This window comes from Pyxicephalus adspersus, chromosome 6, assembly GCF_032062135.1.
Source record: "Pyxicephalus adspersus chromosome 6, UCB_Pads_2.0, whole genome shotgun sequence".
Lineage (NCBI taxonomy): Eukaryota > Metazoa > Chordata > Amphibia > Anura > Pyxicephalidae > Pyxicephalus > Pyxicephalus adspersus.
The window spans coordinates 45,203,109-45,222,861 of NC_092863.1; positions in this window are offsets into that span (position 1 = coordinate 45,203,109).

Here is a 19,753-nt window from a genome sequence, read left to right on the forward strand (position 1 = left end):
GTCTGAGTCTGTCAATGTCCTGATTAATGTTAAGGAGCATTCCAAATTCCACGGCTGGTGCAGGCCATGTAACGCTTCCATTCTGTGCAGCTTAATACTGTAGAGTTAAATGTCTAAAACTGATGATTTTAATGGTGTATACTCAGCATGCCTATAAAATAAAAGCCAGTGTCTGCATGGTTGCAATTCCTTCTATAACAAAATACAGTGCAGATTTGTAACTATTTTACATGATACCCTATTTAATGTACAGTGCTGTGTAAAAGGTTGGCACTATAAAAATCCTAATTAATATTAATTTTATTATCATTATTATTAGTATTATTATTATTAATAATAATAATAATACCATATGCATAAATAGCTTTGCTCAGAAGTGATGACAGTTGTCGCCAAACAAGTCTGTAGTCTAAGAGTTCACTTCACCTCCTGTTCCAGTGACAACTGTAATATTTTAGATTGTCCATCAGCTAATAATGATCATTACAAAGATACCCAGACATTTTTGCTCTTTGGTTACTGTCGGCAGAAGATTAGCTAACCTCTAGCTAGCTTAAAGCTAAATACAACCAGATATAAAATACCACTATATGAATCAGTGTTGGGTTATTAGAAAAAATACCTCGATGTATGGGAGGGTCAGTTGTGGTCTATTACATTGCAAACTGCTGTCTTCAGTGAGCAGAGTGACAATCTAATTATTATTAATATAATTATTAAGCAGGATTTATACAGCACCAACATATTACGCAGCGCTGTACATTAAATAGGGATTTGTTTTAGTTTAGTTAATTAGTAATTAGTTTTCTCCTTCTTGCTTATTATCCAATCACAAGCAAGTCCTAGATCAGGTTGTATTGCTTAGCTGCAGTGTAGTTTTCAGACAGGTTTCAGGGTACAGTACAGTATTCCCAAGAACACAAGATTGTTTGAACAGAGCAACAAATTTTTTGCAAAGTAACCAGTTTCCATATATATTTCCACAGGACATGTAGCTGTTTGCTTGGAGTTTAGCTACAAGTTTCAGACCTAGTTTTGTTGTTCCATCCATTGAGTAGCACTATTCGTAAACTATAATACTGTATTTAGGAGGAATATAAACACCAAGTTCCTATATACCTTGTATATTCCATACTTAGAATGCTGAACAACAACTTTGCTGTTTACTATTACTTTCCATGAGAGTCCATCAATTCCACGGTCAGTTATGTCACCACCTTTCCCAAAAATAACGAAGGCACATGAACAACAGCTGCCAAATAACTGAATGACGTTTCCCTAAATAGGCTTTTCCCAGATATCCCCTGAGACAAACCAGGTCCGATGAGGCTCATCATCGAATCCAGCTGTGTGGGCATTAGACATTAAAGGTTGATAAAACAGCATAACAGCTGGGTTGTTTCCAGTTGCAACTAGTCAGGTTTTAACTTTAATTTCCTGAAAAAAAGGAATAGTAATTGGTCATAATGAACAACTGGTCCCTATTGTGCCAATCTTTAAAATCTAAAGTTTTGAGGAATTAGCTGCACCATCTTTACATCCAGCAGATAGTTTGGAAGCTCTGGCTGGATAGCAGGTCCATAATCAAACGAGTATGATAATTTCCTTCTGGTAGGTAATAGTTTGGCCTAATTAGTCAATGCTAACAATACAAAGAATAACACATTCTTGTTTGTCTTAATCCGGCATCTTATCTTCTTATTTGTGCACTCTGTGTATTCCCTTTCCTTTGGGGCTATGGATTTTTTCTTCTGGAATTGGAATTAATTACATGTCTTAAACAAGAGAAAAGAACTAATTAAAGGAGAAGCCCCATCACTACACAACCTGTCAGCTGAGATACATGCACATATATATATATATATATATATATATATATATATACACAGTATATAACATTGATTATCTGGCTACTATGACACCTGTCAAGGGATAGGTTATATGAGGCAGCAAGTAAGCAGTCTTGTAGGTGATTTGTTGGAAATGTAAGGATCTGAGTTACTTTTATAAGGGACAAATTGTGATAGCTAGAGTCGGAGAATCTCCTTAACAGTGGTCCCAGTATGCAGTGGTTAGTATTAATGCATGGGGAGAAATGCTAGCCCATTTGTCTTATCCTAGCAGAACACAGAAACATATTGCTGGTCAAAAAATTGGTATCATAGTTTGCTATGTAGCTGGAGACCAATCATAATGTCTATGCTGACCTCTGTCCACTGCTTTAGGCACCTACAATGGGTACAGAAGTGGACAATGAGGCAATAGAGGAAGGTAGCCTGGTCAGATGACTAAATTTTCCCTTTAGATCATGTGGATGACTGGGTGCATCTTGTGTGTTATTTATTTGGGATGGCAGCAGAATGCTCTATGGGAAGATGTCAGTTCAGTAGAGGCAGGGCGACTTTACTGAAAACTTCTAAGAGCTAGATACCACAGGGCACCCTTGTATGTCGTGTGTGAGGTCATGTGTGTCTTGTATGCGTTATGTGTGTATGTTATTTAAATATAAATAACGACCTAAACGATAATAATAATAATAACGATAATAAAGACCACAGTTTAATCAAACAATAATGTGTTGAATGACTACCTGTATCTGCAATTTGATCACAAGCTTGGAGTATAACAAAATGCAGGCTGATAGGTGTAATTTTATTAAAGCAGTTCCTTCAAATAAAATCCAAATATTTGTAAACATTTTATTTATTAAAAATGTTTTATCTGCAGAAAAAATACAATCCCATGTATATAATTATTGGCTTTTGGGTGATCTCTGATAATACAGACTCTTGGCACCTGCATCATTCTAAATAAATCTGTGTAAGGTGACCATTACAGCTTGCTGAGGTCATTAGTGTTTGACATTTGTATATAGTTCAGAATCTGATTTTTACAAATCCATTTTATAAAGATGGGCTGGTTCCAGGAATGAAACACAAGACAGAAGTTTTTTTCTCAGATCTTCAAATGATGAATTGCAGCTCCAGCTGTGTTAGTCACAATATTGACAAAGCCCAGACTGGTCACATGGAGCTTCCAGCCCTTCTGCCTAGAACTTTATTACATTATCAGTGAGAGCTTCCTGCGGAGACATCAACTTTGACATAAGTAGTGACAAGCAGCAGAGAGAGTGTAGAGGGGTAGAGTGCAGCTTGACATCAGGAGGCAAGACACAGACAGCATATATATACACTATATTATTCTAGCGTCATTACCAGGGTTATTACCATAAGCGATGGCAAAAAATTATAACAAGAATTTTACCATTCACTAGTAAAAAACTGTATTACATCTTAGAAATCAATCCAATTTTAGCATCCATTATCTTGCTTTCATTTTTCAATTTGGAATTTAATTGGTTATTTTGGACTCATATTTAAGAACATTTTACAAATTTTAGTTTGGGTCACAAAGTAGCTGATCCCAGTCCACAGAGCTTAGAGGAAATGAAAGAAACATGAAGACTGTCATTACTGGTCTCTCCTTCTGAAAATGCTGATTCAGGATTCAGAGCTTCAGATCTGCACACTTGTCCCAAGTCAGTGACAATAGATACCTATCCATTAAAGTGAATGTATGCTCAGATTGTGGATACTAAAATGTTCACATATTCTGTACAAGCTAATGGACAATATCACATCCATGCAACCCTGTATCACAAATCATTGTGAAGAAATACATTTTTAAAGTTCACAACACAAGACAGAATCTTGGCAGACTGGCAGCCCTCCAATGTAAACCACCAGCAGGTGTTTCTAAGCTGTTAGAAACAGACATGTAAAGCTGGAGTATTTGTTGATTATTTAGGAGTTACTTCACAATAAAGTATTTGTATAACCATTGCCTTTTTAAATTGGAGGAGAATAGGGAATAGTTAAAACCTGACCTCTCCAACTGCTTGTGTATTTCTAGGCCAAACATATTGTTTCTTGTTTGCTCAGAAAACTGAAGAACATAAAAGTTGTTTTTTTGCTTCTTAAGAATATGTCTGGGTACAGATACAGTTTAAATTTTGTTTGTCATTCCTCCAATGTAATATTGGGTTACACCCTACCTTTGTGTCTGCTCCTTGGGAAGCTGCCACTGATGTCCATCCTTAATTACACCATTGCTTGTCTACAATTAAAGATTTTGTCTTTCACCTTTAATGTTCATGGGTGTTACTACAAGCGTGATCTAATCTTTAGATAAGTAAATATTTGAAAGATGTTTTTTTCTTTTATGACGCAAAATAAAAAGAACTTTGGATGACGGTAGGTAAATTCTATAAATGGGAGGATGAACGTGACACTTTAAGAAAATCGCTTGTCTCAAGAAGATATGATAGAAGCCATCTGTGAGAAAAGTCATGCATCCCAAAAACTGTTGTGAGAACATTATAACAATTTTATGGTCATGGGGCAGGGGGTGAGTGTCACAGAACATAAGTCCCACTGGGAGAGAAAAGACAGCTGGCGGCATGCTCGACTCCTGGAGACCATTCACTGGCTTAACTGGAGATGTTCAGGACTTTGTGCAGGCTTAAACATGCAATGTTTCCATATTTGTTTTCCCCAGTGTATCATGGATGCTGAGCACTAATCCATATGCAGTATTGCATGCTACAAGTCTATCACATTACTAGTTTTAGATATGCCAGCTATTCTGTGTCACACCATGAAAGATTTTCTCATTGACTTCTACACTAGCACAAAGTAGAGATTACCTACATTCATGAAGTATGAGAAAAATAATGAAAAAATGAAAGCAATGAGAAAATATTCTATATATGGCTTAATTAATATCTGTATGTACCTAAACATTCAGGATTTGTAAAACTCAAGCCAAAATGTCTGTCTGCGAGTCCTAGCGTCCCTTAAACAAGAGAGTGAGTGCGATCCTATTCTTTTTTTATTTCTACTGTATAAACAATAGCAGTTAATAAAAGTCAATAAACTATAAAATTGTTCAATTGTCAGTTTGAATTGTAATGCAGATCACTGAAGAAAGAAAAATGCATGCTGCTGAACAAAGTGTGATGAGAAAGTAAAAAGGACAGGATGGCAGTGGAAATAAGTGGCATAGAAATACATTTCCTGTGGTTTGCAATGCTATTGTTTTCTACAATTAAAAGCTTTAAGAGCAGCGATTTTATATTGGCTTGATGTGCACAAGGTAAAATAAACTACTCATGTGTGGTTTCAGATATCTTACAGCATGCAGATTTTTCCTGCAGATGTATAACTTCCTCCTTATACAAAGTTATTTATATTAGCAGGTATAATTGCTGCTGCATAGGTACATATGTTAACATCAGTAAAATTTTGAATTGTCTTTACCGATCCTTTGAAGTAATCCTGAAATTCTTAAATGTAGAAAAGCAGTGCAGATTTAATTGTAAGTTGATTTGGACTTCCATTGACAAAATTGATTCACACTCAACAAGTTAACAATGCACACATCACCATTAGGTCCCTATAAGACCTTTGTGGTCTGTTACTACACAATGGGAATAAGTAATGTGTTTTGTATTGAGAAATCTAATTTTTTGAATGCTGTTGCATTTAAAAATGGGTTAGTAGCATACTTTGGTACAAGGAAGGACCATTGGAACATATTACGTGCTGGGGTGCCATACTAAATGAATAGTATCACAGTTTACCATATACAATGTACACTCTATTATGCATTACTACAATGGATAGGTCTTACAGGTTTATTGAGAGTGGCTGTTCTCAATTTAATGGCTGTTTCTTGAAAGAAATGTAATACCAACACAAAACATTTATTCTGTATACATAATTCAATAATAATGCTTATATACAGAAGTGCTTATATCTGCATACGCAAAATAGGGAAAACTTATACTGAGAAAATACGAAGATTGCCATTACTCATCTCTTTTTCCGTTAGATCAATTTTTACTTCTAATCTAATTTCCAATTGAATAAAATGATGGAATCTCAATAATTCTGAAATAAATTAGGGAGCTGAACGATTGTAAGTGACTATTTTTTTTAGATTTCAAATCGTATAGATAGGTTGGATGTTATCATAAATACTGATCAAAGGTTGACTACTGGATTGATCCCATTATGACATTCAAACACTTTCTATCCATCAGAGGTAATCAAAAGGGCAGAATATGTTTGTGCAATGTTTTGAGATTTCTGACCGAACTAATGCAAAATTGACAGCATATCTACTTACGTAAACTAGTCATGCATGATTGTTTCCTTCCACCTCAATATGTTTTAATACTTAAATTGAACAATGAAAGAAGGACAGAAACAGAAATGTCATAAAAAGACGTATACATGAAATCTTTATTTAATGCATCATGTAGAGTAAAGTAATACATCAAGGCACTGTCTAACGTGAAGCAGAGACAAAACGCAATAAACAGGGCAATAATGGCATGAGATGTCAAGACACATGTAGTTGGGGGGCCTGAAAAGGTCTGAAGGTGTCAACCTTTTCAACACCAACAAACATATGCCAATAAAACCAGCAATTAGGACACATGGATCTATCACTAAACTGTGTTGGTCACACATCAATATACTGAAAAGGGTGTCTGCATGTTTGCTATTGGTGGCGATCCAACATCTCAGCAGTAAACATCTATTCGGTAGGAGAGGATATCTACCAAAGAACAGAAAATGGGAGAAAAGTAGTAAGGAAAGGGAAAAGATAAACTTGAAGTCTAAATGTGTTACAGTATGTAAAGGGGATGAGAAGGGGGGGGGGGGGAGTAGGAGCCATAAAAATGTAAAGAACCATACAAAGGGAGTTGGGGATGCAGTGAACAAGACAATAGGGAATCCCTGAGCAGTATGTTTTATAGGGAGGTGGTAAAAGTATTCAATCCAGGGTAACCAGATTCTGTTAAATTCAGTGATAGACTACAGGAGTCGCTTCATTTCAGAAGGATTCAATACTTTTTGAGGCTTTGACCTTGAGCAAGTTTACAGATCAGGAGATTAGAATTCACTTTGTTTTTCAAAGTTGAAAACTTGTTTTGGGCCAGTGACAGACACATATCTAGTAATTTTAGAAGGATGCAAATAATGGCAGTCTTCATTTGTCTTACACTGGCAGTTTTCTTTAATTTCCAGGTAATGAGAAGCAATAGCCAAAGTACATGGTTTACAGCACCTGCAGATCTCCTGGAATTCTGTACTACATAGCCCAATTATAATGAGCCTATAACTGTCCTCTTCATATTTACAAGTGTGAAGCCTCCTAAACCCGTGTTTTATTAAGACTCTTTTACTAAATTTAGCAAAAAAAAAAAAAAAAGGAACTGATACCATATTCAAAGGGGAACTCCTGGCTATACATTCATTCCAAAATCAACAAGTTCTGCTAATGTAATCACTTCAAAATTAACAAAGTGGTGGTATACTGAAATGTTTGTAGCAAACATATATTTAGGATATTTAGATGCTTTTCAGTCAGTTACTTGAGCACTATTTAGGATGTGCTGTGGTTATGCTTCTGCCCACACCAGCATTTGAAAACTAGCTTTTGATATCTGAACACATTATTGTTTTAGAGCTTCTGGGTGGACTTGGAGCTCCAGTTTAAGAAGGCTGTGGTGCTTTCTAGCTCCTGATTACACTGTAGTACAGACTTTCCCAACCCTTGCAATAAACTCAAGTATTGGGGGAACCCCTGCTATAATTTCTATATCCACTGCTCATAGTACATTAGCATGGTGGTGATTGGGAAGAATGCCTCTTACATGGCCATTAGGAAGAATGAACCCTTACAGATGCCCGCTCACTTGAACTGACCAAGAAGGCACAAATTGCTCATTACTTAAGGAACCCCTAGAAGATCCACTAACCACACTTTAATAAAAATTGTTCCAAGCAGCGGACATACTTAATACAACAGTCCATCTGACAATTATTGTCATGGCTTACTGCATAAAGGAAGGGAAAGAGATGTTTATGTGCAGGATAAAGAAAGCCATTGTAGGAGTCAGGTCCTGGGACAAAAAAGGCCTGGACAGCTAACAGCAGATAAAAATACTGGAAGATACAGGAATGACCTTATCAGTTTGGCAATGTCCTTCTAGAGTCTATTGCCTGGCCCAGATTATGTCAGATCATTGGATCTTTCCCCAAATACCCAGATCTACCCCATATGCTCTTCTTATGAATAAGAATGCTGCAGACAATGGGACTGATACATATTTCATCACCTTAATTTAACTTTTGAGTATTACTTTCCTTGGGGAATTATTCCTGCTCTCTAGTTTATCAATAAGGCTTGACTTAGTGACAGTGGAGATAACCAGTCATAGAAGTAGCTTTATTCATTCCACAGCAGATTGCACTGTGCTACTCTGGTGCAGAGATGGGTTATGGCTAAATGGGGCCCCATGTAGAAGCTTTGCCCCATCCTACGTGAATGTTTCCAACAACACTAAAATGAATTAGCTCTGTTCAGACAGCACTGTTCTATTCAGTGGGTAGGAGTAAGGACAGTGGTCATTTTCAGTTGGTCATTTAGTGAGCCACCATGGCGGATCCCAGGGGAATAATGTACACATTAAAGATTTTCTGTCAAAGACAAATGACCTAGCATGTGCATATAGTCTTACAGTCCCAATTAGTTTATTGGGACACTGGGTCCTAGGCAAGGGTTGCCTTGTGGATAATTCGGCTTTGCTCTGGTATCATAAACTATGTTACAGTCTTCTGACACCGATATTAGACAGGAGACGATAAAAACTTATGGCCATACACCTAGCTCAAAAACCCCTAAAAAGATATCCTAATGTGGGACTGGAAAAAAGTATGAATTGTGAACTTATAGTATAGTACAGTGCAGATCTACTATCTTATCACTGATATTATAGGTACTTTTCCACTATTTTCCTAATGTATTGAAAATGCAGTTTTTTGACCAATCTGATCCTCTTCTTAATAGATTAGAATGCAGAATAAGCATTAGCTCAGTAAGGAGACAAAGTATTAGGTGTCTATGTAGATAGTTGCAGGAGCACAGAGATTGGTGGCGGAGTGGCCTTCAGGTGACTTATCTGGCAGTGTTTCTGCAGGAAGCACATGTTCAGTAAAATGAGATTACTGAAGAGAAACAGGTCATGCTCAGGGTAAAATAGAGCATCTGCCTCTTCCAGATCTACAATTCAGTAAATGCAGAGGTGAAGGCGCTCACGGAGGATGTCTGTGTATGTGTCTAATGTAGTCTCTTTGAACTTGTAATGTCAGTCAAGCTGGTGGATTTCAACCTTTCAAGCCCCACTGGAGAATTTCATTGGCAAATTCCTGATCCAGGTTTTAAAAATCAAAAGTTCCAGAACTACCCTTCTATGGCTCTATTTTATTTTTCTTCTTGGAAAGAATACTTGGACATGCCACAGTTTATAGAATCATCAAAGTAGTATGTTATCAAACAACCTTTATATTTATGTTGCAAAATTAAACACAAAAAAAATTCTTGGTTGATGCAATTTTAAATTTTAATGTCAGAAATAATCAGTCAACTGGCCCTTTCATGGTGGTGAAACATTCATGTGGACCAAGGCTATGTTCTGATGGTGAGGTTGCAGTGTGGTTACTGCTTTTTCATGCCACTAAACGACCGCCGGGGAGATGCTACATGTAGCATTTACCCACAGCAGCCCAACAGATGGACTGCAAAATCTACAAAAGCTGATTCTTTAGGAACCAGAGCTGCAGTGTGGGCTGTCAAGGTGCCAACTAGCAGGGTGGCATGCAAGAGCGCTTGTTCCTGCCAGCAGCTCACACAAATTGTGACCATAGTGGGTGTTGTCCTAAAGCTGGAGATTAATCTGTTTTTTTTTTTTTTTTTGCCTATGTTGATTCTGTCTGCTTTGCAATATGATGGTCTTTTTAATACAGATAGTTAATTAAATTAAAGTGGTCCAGATCTCTAAAGGTGACGATTTATGGTATAGGATACATTAAGAAATGTATTTGAATCTAAAATATATTTATTTAATATTTGCAAATCCTTATGCAAAATAGCATTGCCCATGCATACGAAGCATTACTTGGTATGTGAGGCTGGCTAGACACTGAGCCTCATAAGAGATATGGAGTGAGATTTGGTTATTCAACTACCATCCTATTCACTGTTCTCCTTGCTGGAGGCTCTGGCATAAGGAAGCAAACCACTGCCTCTACCAAGATGGCCACCTGCAGTAATGGAGAAGGACCAACCAGACCAGGCAAAACTGGTTAGTAGTCCTTTTCTCCCTGCCTGCATTTTAGACATCTTCCAAACAAGTTCCTATAGAATATTTTATTCTTATGTTTTTTTGTGTCTGGCAAATACTTTAACCTATTGCACTGAATTTTTACACACACGTTTTGCAATGAGATCAGATTTGAATAGTGATTATTTTTATTATTATTATTAAACAGGATTTATATAGCGCCAACATATTGACGCAGCGCTTTACATTAAATAGGGATGTGTGGATTATTTGGCATTGGTATTAGAACATTGGGGAAAAGAGACAGCAGTGATGCCGAGAAGACTGTCTTGTGGCAGCTGTCTTTATACACTATGCATAATGCTTGGTCTTTGTGTTCTTTGTCAGATTTGTTTTTGCACGCAACAAGGACACACACCTCAGTCTGGTGTCATTATGCAAACCTTAGCTTAAAAAATCTCAGATGGCTTGTGCAAATGATTAGCACTCATAAATATCAGTAATTATGAATGTATGTGTACGTGTGTGTATATCAGTATATCCCCTTGAGTGTGGAGGGGGATGGAACGACATGTCCAGCTTATCCTTCTGTATTCCTGCTCAGGCCAGTGGGAAGGAAGTTTAGGAAGCAGCTGGTGGGAAAGGGGGTCCCCTATTGTATACAGACAGCAAACATACAGTCTAGCTTTGGTCACGTCTGTCTGACATTTCATGTCTGACTTGTCTAAATCTGATTCTGATTACTGCTAGATCATTGCAGAAACAAATATTGCAGGATGCAAATTATCCCAGATGTATTGCTACTCTAAAATACTGCATGCCAAATTCTATTCATGAGATGAAGACCGAGAATAAAATCTAATAAAGCGAAGAATAAAAGGCAAGGTGTGATAACCCTTAGCAACTAGATAATAACCATTTAACGATCTATTTGCACACAACTGAAAAAGAAAACTGTCCTTGTATAGTTTGTTCCAAAATGTGTAAGATTTAATAATTAGTGACCAGAGTTTTTTGAAACCTACATGATCAGACCAGGTTAATCAGCATCATTGTGTATCAGTTGAATCAGTTAACCTGACAAAAGTTTTCTTTTTATAAAAATTGGTATCACCTAACAATTAAAGTTATCATGGGTAAATACCTACTAATTATTCATGGGACCACTCATGACCTCAAAAGCTGAATGTACACAATGATTTAGGTTTTCTATTTGACAGCCTGTCACCCTAGAAGTGTAAAGAGAGGGAGAGAGAGGCTAAGCATAAAAAATGTATTGTTTTCTGTGCAGTGTTTTTATTGCAGCCTGTAAGAGATAAGATATGTATATTGGTACTGTACACCTTTACAATGATTATTGCTAAAAACATGTCTTGGCTACTTCTCTCCATGTTTGTGTGGATTTGCCCCAGCAGTCTGGTTTCCTCCATGCCTCCAAAACAATGTAATTGCTCCCCCAGAAACTGTCTTAGGTAAATGAAATGAATGAAAATAAATGAAATAAAAGAGCAATTCCAAACTTAATCCAAGCTTCTGGCTGCTGGGATCAATATGATACATGAGAATAACAATAAAATATTTGTTGCTTAGTCAACCTTAGGTTTAGGGAAACTTAAGTTTGCCAAATGTAATCAACATGTGTGCAATTCTGCTTAGATAAAAGAAAACAATAATTAGCCATTTCTAAATGAAGTTCTCAGTTCAGGTATACCACAAAGCATTACATTTTCTGCTCAGTAGGTGAAAGCACAGGTGACCTTTGAGTAGTCCTTGTATATACATGTGAATGTTCTGCCTCACTGCCTGTCACAGACAAACACACAATGTTCCAAGTCTCCCATCATTAAACTCAGTTTGATTTCCTGGTAAGTCATAGAGACCACAGCTCTGTTCTACTGACGTGCTACTGTAAAATATTGGACTCCATAGGAAAATCATTACAGGGCAGATCTAAATTTCTGCAAACTTTATCATCTATATTAGGTTCTACTTCTGGCCAGGTAATAACTTCATGTCTATGGTGTCAGACGTACACCCTGAGAGAAGATCTTTTATCAGGTATATCGTAGTCAAGTTAAAAAACTGGTCCCAATTGCTCCTTCGTTACTGACAATGTTTGCTTGTGCCACCTACCTCCTACTAGATCCCAGTATTGATTATTGAACCTACTAGAAGATTACCTCATACTGGATTATTTTAGAAATTATTCATTTACAAGAAGATTATCCAACCATACTCTAATGTCTGTGAACAAATATTACTATATTGTAACACTTGCTTGAAATTTATGTATGATTTTGACTTTTTATGTAGGTATTACTGCATTATTCAAGGTGACGTTCAGTAGTCCTGAGACTACACCTGCAGTAGATTATTATTATCATTAATATTAAACAGTATTTATATAGCGCCAACATATTACGCAGCGATGTACATTAAATAGGGGTTGCAAACGACAAACAGATACAAATGATGACACAGGAGGAGAGGACCCTGCCCAGAAGAGCTTACAATCTAAGAGGTGGGGGAGTAGGACACAATAGGATTTGGAATAGTGAGTAAGTATTAAGGGTTTAGGAGACAGAAGATCGGTAGGCAAGTTTGAAAAGTCAATGTTTAAGAGTTTTTTTTTAAATGAGCAAAAAGTAGCAAGTCGAATAGGACGAGGAAGACCATTCCAGAGAGTCGGGGCAGCTCTAAAAAAGTCTTGGAGCCATGTGTGTGATGAGGTTATGAGTGAGGACGTCATTAGTAGGTCATACAAGAACAGTCCCCCTGCACAAGGAGAGAAAGCAGAACTGACAGGTCTTCATTATAGAAAGCACTTGCACAGAGACAAAGTTTCAGTGTGCTGGTACAGAGAGGAGAAGATAAGCTACTTTCAAAAGTACAATGAAAACAACCAGGAAGACTGCTGGTAAAAGATAAAATGACAATAAAAAAAACTTTTTTCACATGTACAGCCCTCTACTTAAACAGGATATGCCCCAATCATGCATAATGGCTACTCCCAGCACTTTTGTGGGAAATAAGATGAATTGTTTATTGTTGGGACAAAGGTGGGTAGCAAAACTATATGAACAATAAGGTGTTGGGAGTTTTTATAGTATTACATTACACAGTATTACACAGTATTTACATAGCATGTTTTGCCAGACTGTTATTTTGTAGTTCTTTTTCTTGAGAAAAAAAAAGAAATCTATAGCTTTAAAATTTGGATCTGTAACCAAATATAGGAATAAGAATTGATCTTTTGATTGTTTTTTAATGTACGCTCTCCAGTAAAAGTTGATCTCTGATAGTTTGGTTGCTTTGTGCAGCATCTCTCTATCACCTTGGCCCAGTTTTTTCCCCCTCCTCTCCTGTATCATGGCAATGGTTTGACTAGAACCACCCATTTATTAAACAAGAACATCTGTACTTGTTTTCATTGTAGTGTTCCTTGGTACAGAAAAAAATGTAATTATCTAAAGCTAATGAAGGGAAATATAATGAGTGATATTAAAAAATATTATTTTACCAGAAGAGCAGTACACATGCTGGACATGGATATCACAAGTTAATAAACTTCGAATCAATTTATATCTGATTAATTTAATTTAGTGTTTTGTGTAGCTTGCACTTTATACAGTATGCTGCATATTTTTTTCGTCTGTGCTTTTTAACCTTTCATCATTAAGGCTTTCATCAGGGAAACACAATACAGCTTCAATGTTATCATTACTGTTGCAGCAATTGTATAAACTTGCGGATATAAAAACAAATTTGTGCTGGAAGTTGCCTCCTCATTCTATATGACGTTCATTGTCATGGGCAGTAACAGTGCCTTCCTATAGAGGTAAATGCCAAAATGCCAATTGTTTGTTGGATAACAGTAGCTGAAGTAACTGGAAGAATTAATGACCCCAAACTTACTATGAAATTGTGAATTATTTGAAATAATGATAAATTTAGATAACTACATTGAAATGATCAAACCTTGGCCAAAAGTTTGGGATAGTGTAGCGAATAGTTAAAGAGACCCTGTACCTGCAAAGGAGAGTGTACAGTACATAATGTATATACTCAAATATAAAATGATCCAAATATAAACCGAGGTATCTTCTTTTGCCTGAATAAAAAACCAAACTGAATAAATACATCTATAGTGTCTCATTTTTAAAACAATATTTTGAAGGAGGAAAAAATAAAAACATATGGGTTAAGTCTGTTTATATTTTTCCCCCTCTTTTTACAGACTAAAATATTTTGACTTTTGAGTTGGCAATGATGGGTCACTTGCTCTTAGATAAACTTTTGGCAATAATTCTGGCCACCAAACGATGGCGCTGTGTCACATACTTTTTCTCAGATGGAAAGTTTGTTATACATTTTATATAAAGACACAATGCCATCTAGTGGCCTGAGTGTAAACCGAAATTCTTGTTCTAATGGCATTCTTGGGTCAAAAAAAGCTCAGTTTATACATAAGTATTTACAGTACTTACCTTTTTTTCCCTGCCCATGGAGTTTAATACTGCTCTATGTGGCAGAAACAAATGGTCCCTTAAAGTTGGATCAAAAACTTCCACTTTGCTGTGGTCCCCCCATGTATCACACTGGATACTCTCTTTGATCTAACATCACTACTGTATCCCACAGTCAACTGCAATGTAGAGCAGAGGCTTCAGAAGTTGTATATATGTACCCCATTCTTTACAAGAATTTGTATGGGTTGAAAAAATTTTGGGATGTGTTTCTTCCTGGGAGATTTACTTTTATATCCTATCCCAGGAATGCAACAGACAGTAAAAAAAAAATTTTGAAACGCTAAAGGTAATCCCCTCTTAGTTGTTACTCGGATGGATGTCCCATTGAAAGACTTCTCCACACAACTTTTCCTGAAACATTTTATTGTTTGAGTGATAATGGTCATCAGGACAAAATGAGAATCTAAGGGTTACAAATAATGAAAATGTGAAAGAAGATCTCACCTTTTCAGGAAGAACACTTTGCAACAATATAGATACAGAAGGCATAGGAGGCTCAAAAAAAATGAAATCACATTGTAGAATTTAGGGAAAAAAAGGAGAAAAATTACAACTGCAATGAAGGAGCAGGATGTAATTAGTCCATGGCTTCCGGTATAAAGAACTCAGGGACCTTACACTGGGAGTACACCAGGCTTATCGCATAAAGCGAGAGCATTTATTAACCGTAATCTATAGGAACCAACTATAAATCTGCTTAACTTTCCTAAACTGCACAGCTATTATGGAAACTATGGAAAAATTCTACATTTCTATGGCCAACAATGCTTTGTGACTACCTTGGTTCAGTCTTCATTAACAAAATTGATGATACATGTATATGGCCAAGGACTGAGTAATATGATGGCGCCATATGAACAATCAATAATACCAAAGATGTAAGTGTACTCAAAGAAAATAATACAATAAAACTGAGGCAAACTTTTTAAGCAGTTAACATTTTGGCATTGTAATAGTAATACTCGTTAATAAACCTTAAAATACTAATGTGCCTTTAGTATTCTACTTCCTCTATTCACTCCCCGATCATTACTCTGTAGAATACCACTTGTTCATGTGTTACTAAGCACCTATGTAAAATGTAAAGAAAGCCTACAAATAAACAGGATACTATTTCCACATACAAGCTATTTTCAACATTTATATTTGCACAGTCTTAGCAAACATTAAAATTAGAGTACCATAAACAAAGTTACTGATTAATGATCCTCTTCTTTATTTGTTCTGGATTTTCAGAGGATGTATTTTTAGGTACAGGTTGTGCGCAATTCAATTACGTGAACTATGAGACTCTGTTGGTAGCCAAGCAGTTAGCCTGGATGAGTGAGTACAATCTCCATTGAACCTAAGAAATAGCATTCTGCAATGTGCTGGCCAGAGTACATAGTACCATCTACATTCAATGAGCCCACAATAATCATTATTATAAACAAGACAATTTATTAGGTAACACTTGTGAGCATTGTAAATTGAATCCCCTTTTGCCTTCAGAACTGACATCAGCAACAATAGTAAAGTTGGCTGTGGTATTTAAATGACGCTCAGTTGCTACTAAGGGGGGCAAAGTGTGCAAAGAGAACATCCCTAGCAGCCAGACCTGTTTAATAATAATATTATAATAATAATAATAATAGTAATAATAATAATAATAACAACTGTTGAGACAAAGCAGAATGGACCCATAGTTTTATATTGTTGATGGTAAATTCTGGCCCTACCATCCCAATGACATCTTGTCATCTTGTCTACCATCTACCATCTTGTCTATTGCTCATACAAACTATAGCCTCAGGTGCCTGTTCTTCGCAAAGTGGCATTCAGTGCGTTTTCTTGTTGGTGTAGCCCATCTGCTAAGGTGGTGCATTCAGAGATGCTCTTCTATATACAGCGCTAGGTCCCAGGTTCTAATCCCGGCCAGGGCACTATCTGCATGGAGTTTGCAGGTTCTCCCCATGTCTGCGTGGGTTTCCTCTGGGTATTCTGGTTTCCTCCCACATTCCAAAAACCATGCAGTTAGGGTAATCCGCTTCCCCCAACATTGACCTTAGACTGTATCAATGACATAGGGACAACTAGTGATATGACTATGTACAGTGCTCCATAATATGTTGGTGCTATTTAAACACCATTGAATAATAATATACCCTGGTTGTAATGAGTGGGTATTTGAGTTATTGTTGTCTTTGTATTAGCTCAAACCAGTCTGACCATTCTCCTCTAACTGCTGGTTTAGGAGCATTCTCTTTAAAACCCAGAGATGTCAATGCATAAAAATCCAAGCAAGTACCATAGTACTCAGAAGAGTGCCACTTGGCACCAACAACTGTTCCTGGCACCATTCACATAAAAAATTCACTTAAATCACCTTTCCTCCCCATTCTTTTGCTTCATTGGCTGGTTAGATATTTGGATTAACAAGCAGTTAAAAATGTGAAATTGATAAATGGCCAGTGAGTGAGTATGTATATTTAGAAAGGACAAAGATATATTATGAGAACATACATATGACATGCAAATCTGGTCTTTCTGCAAGTGTGCTAACTACCCATGTAAGACATACATATTCTGCCCACACACCAGTGTAATGCCCTAGTAGTGAATAATGTACTCAGATGCAGGTTGGCAGGGATCTGTGTGTTGATGTTATGGCAATGTTGGCTGCCAGGAATGTTACTGATCCTATAGGCAATATTTTGCACTTGGCACTGGAGCTCCTTCGAGACCTGAAAACTATATGGCATACGAATGGAATGATAGAGACGAAACACTAGGATATCAAATGTTCTCAGGTGACAACTGATGTCAGTTTTGGTTTGAATAAAGAAAAAAAAATAGCCATGTTATATACATTTATGTCAGATAAATATATTACCCACTGCTGAAATAGTTACCAAAGTACCAGTGCTGTAATTTATGGGACTAAGGCGCAGCATGCATTAATGGGATCTAAGAGGTGCAGAATTGCCGCTCCGGTGGCGTTAGAAAAACGTAATGCCCGTCTACATATAGAGCCTACTCTAAGTTAAGGATCCCTGCACTGTTATTAGATTTACTTAGCATACAGAATGGAATTATATATACTGGTTCTATTTTGGTTCACTTTAAGTGGGCTGACCTGGCCCAGTTCCAGATTTGGCCAACTTGAATCCCTTATCTTGAATATATTCTACATACACTGCAATCAGGATTTCTATAAGTTTGCAATGTACACAATAATTTATTAGACATTGTTAATGTAGTTTTCTGTTAAAAGAGACAAAGGGTGAGGAAAAATACTGGAGGCAGACAGCAGTAAAGAGAGGCTATTGCAAATCCTTAAATATGATGCCAAAACCATTAATCGGTATATAAAATACCAACTAGAGAATTGGAATGTTTAAGTTATCTTTATAGCACATAACACCATACAAGAAATGTTCAAAAGATAAAAATGTATACAATTTTATTTACACATCAATAAAAAAAAAGTCAATTGACCCAAGCATATTAAAAATATATGTATAGCAGTCATCATTGAATTAAATGATAATATAATTAATTGTGACTGATGGTCACAGGCTAATAAATTCTTTGCCAACTGTGCCATAAAGACAGAGCCAGGATAGATCTAATGTCCTCCATTGACCGAGCTAGGCCACACAATATGGAGTCTGCTGCTCTCTGCTGGACAAAATCCATACAGGCAGGCAACTTCAGAAAATTTAAAGCAGAAAAAAACATGTTCCATAAAAAGCAGCAGGTTGGTTGCAAAAAAAGATTTTAATTCTCTCCAGCTGCACCTTGTCTGTGCTGACAACAGTAAACTTAGCATAACACAAAGAGTATGATTTATCTCAGCTAAAAGAGGTGCCCATCTGAATGAAAGTATTGATTTATACTGTAGGTGCACATTTCCATAAGTGATCCTTGTATACGTACATCCTAATCGATTATACAACAGCATAAAATAAGCAGCAGCTATGTTGAGTCCTAAATAGTGGCAATAGCCATTGTTAAGGGAAAGGGCCTCAACATAACCACTGTGTTGTGGGGTCTGTGGATGGGAAGTATTTTTTGGAATCTGAAAGATTTTGATTAGGAGACCCCCAGATATCCATCCTGGGGAACAGATCCAGTGGTACATAATACTCCTTACCCAGTCCAATAAAAGGTTAAAAAAAATCTATCATGTAAAGTTTTCCTTGACCAATTCTGTGATTGCTGCTTCATGTCCTGCACATCAGATCTTTTGTGCCAGGATGACTATTGCCGAGTCTCTTATAGTCAGTAGGGGTAACACATGCCCCTGCATCTATGGGAGAAAAAAAGAGGAAAAGTGTCTCTGGCTGAGTGATTGGAATGGTACCCCTGTATATGTAATTAGAATGGGGCCCCTGTGTCATTAAAAACAATGATGCTCCATATTAAATAGAAAAACATATGTCTCATGTATCAGTGGGAGCAATTTTTTAAGTGTTTAAAGTGTTTTGACATGACTGCACATAATCTGCACATTGCACACAAACATACACATAGCACTGTACTATGTACATTAACATACACACAGTCTACATATCACACATAAACATACACAGCACTGCTTGGTTTAATATGGCTTATCCATGTGCACATTACACATAAATATGCATGCAATCTGCACATTACACCAAAACAGCACAAACATTCCTGCACTATACATATTATCCAATTCAGCCCTCACTTCTTTGTTTACCACCAAATCCACAGGTGACATTCTCATTATCCTGCAGTCCCTGTCTTCCTGTATAGAATAGAATAGAAGGTAAGTGGTCATAGCTTGGTGCTGTGCCATTTCCTGCTTTTCTCTTGAAGTCAAAGCTTTAGATTATCAATGAGAGCTACAAGTGATCAGTGTCAGGTGAAGGGCAGGCTGTGTGCAGGCAAGGGGAACCCTCCTGCTCCTGGGGTCCCTGTGTCCATTTTGCCCCCCACTTTCAATGGAGTGTATGGGTGGTTCAAGAGTGAGCTTTTCAATCAAAACATCAGAAGTTTCTGATCAGTATTTACAATC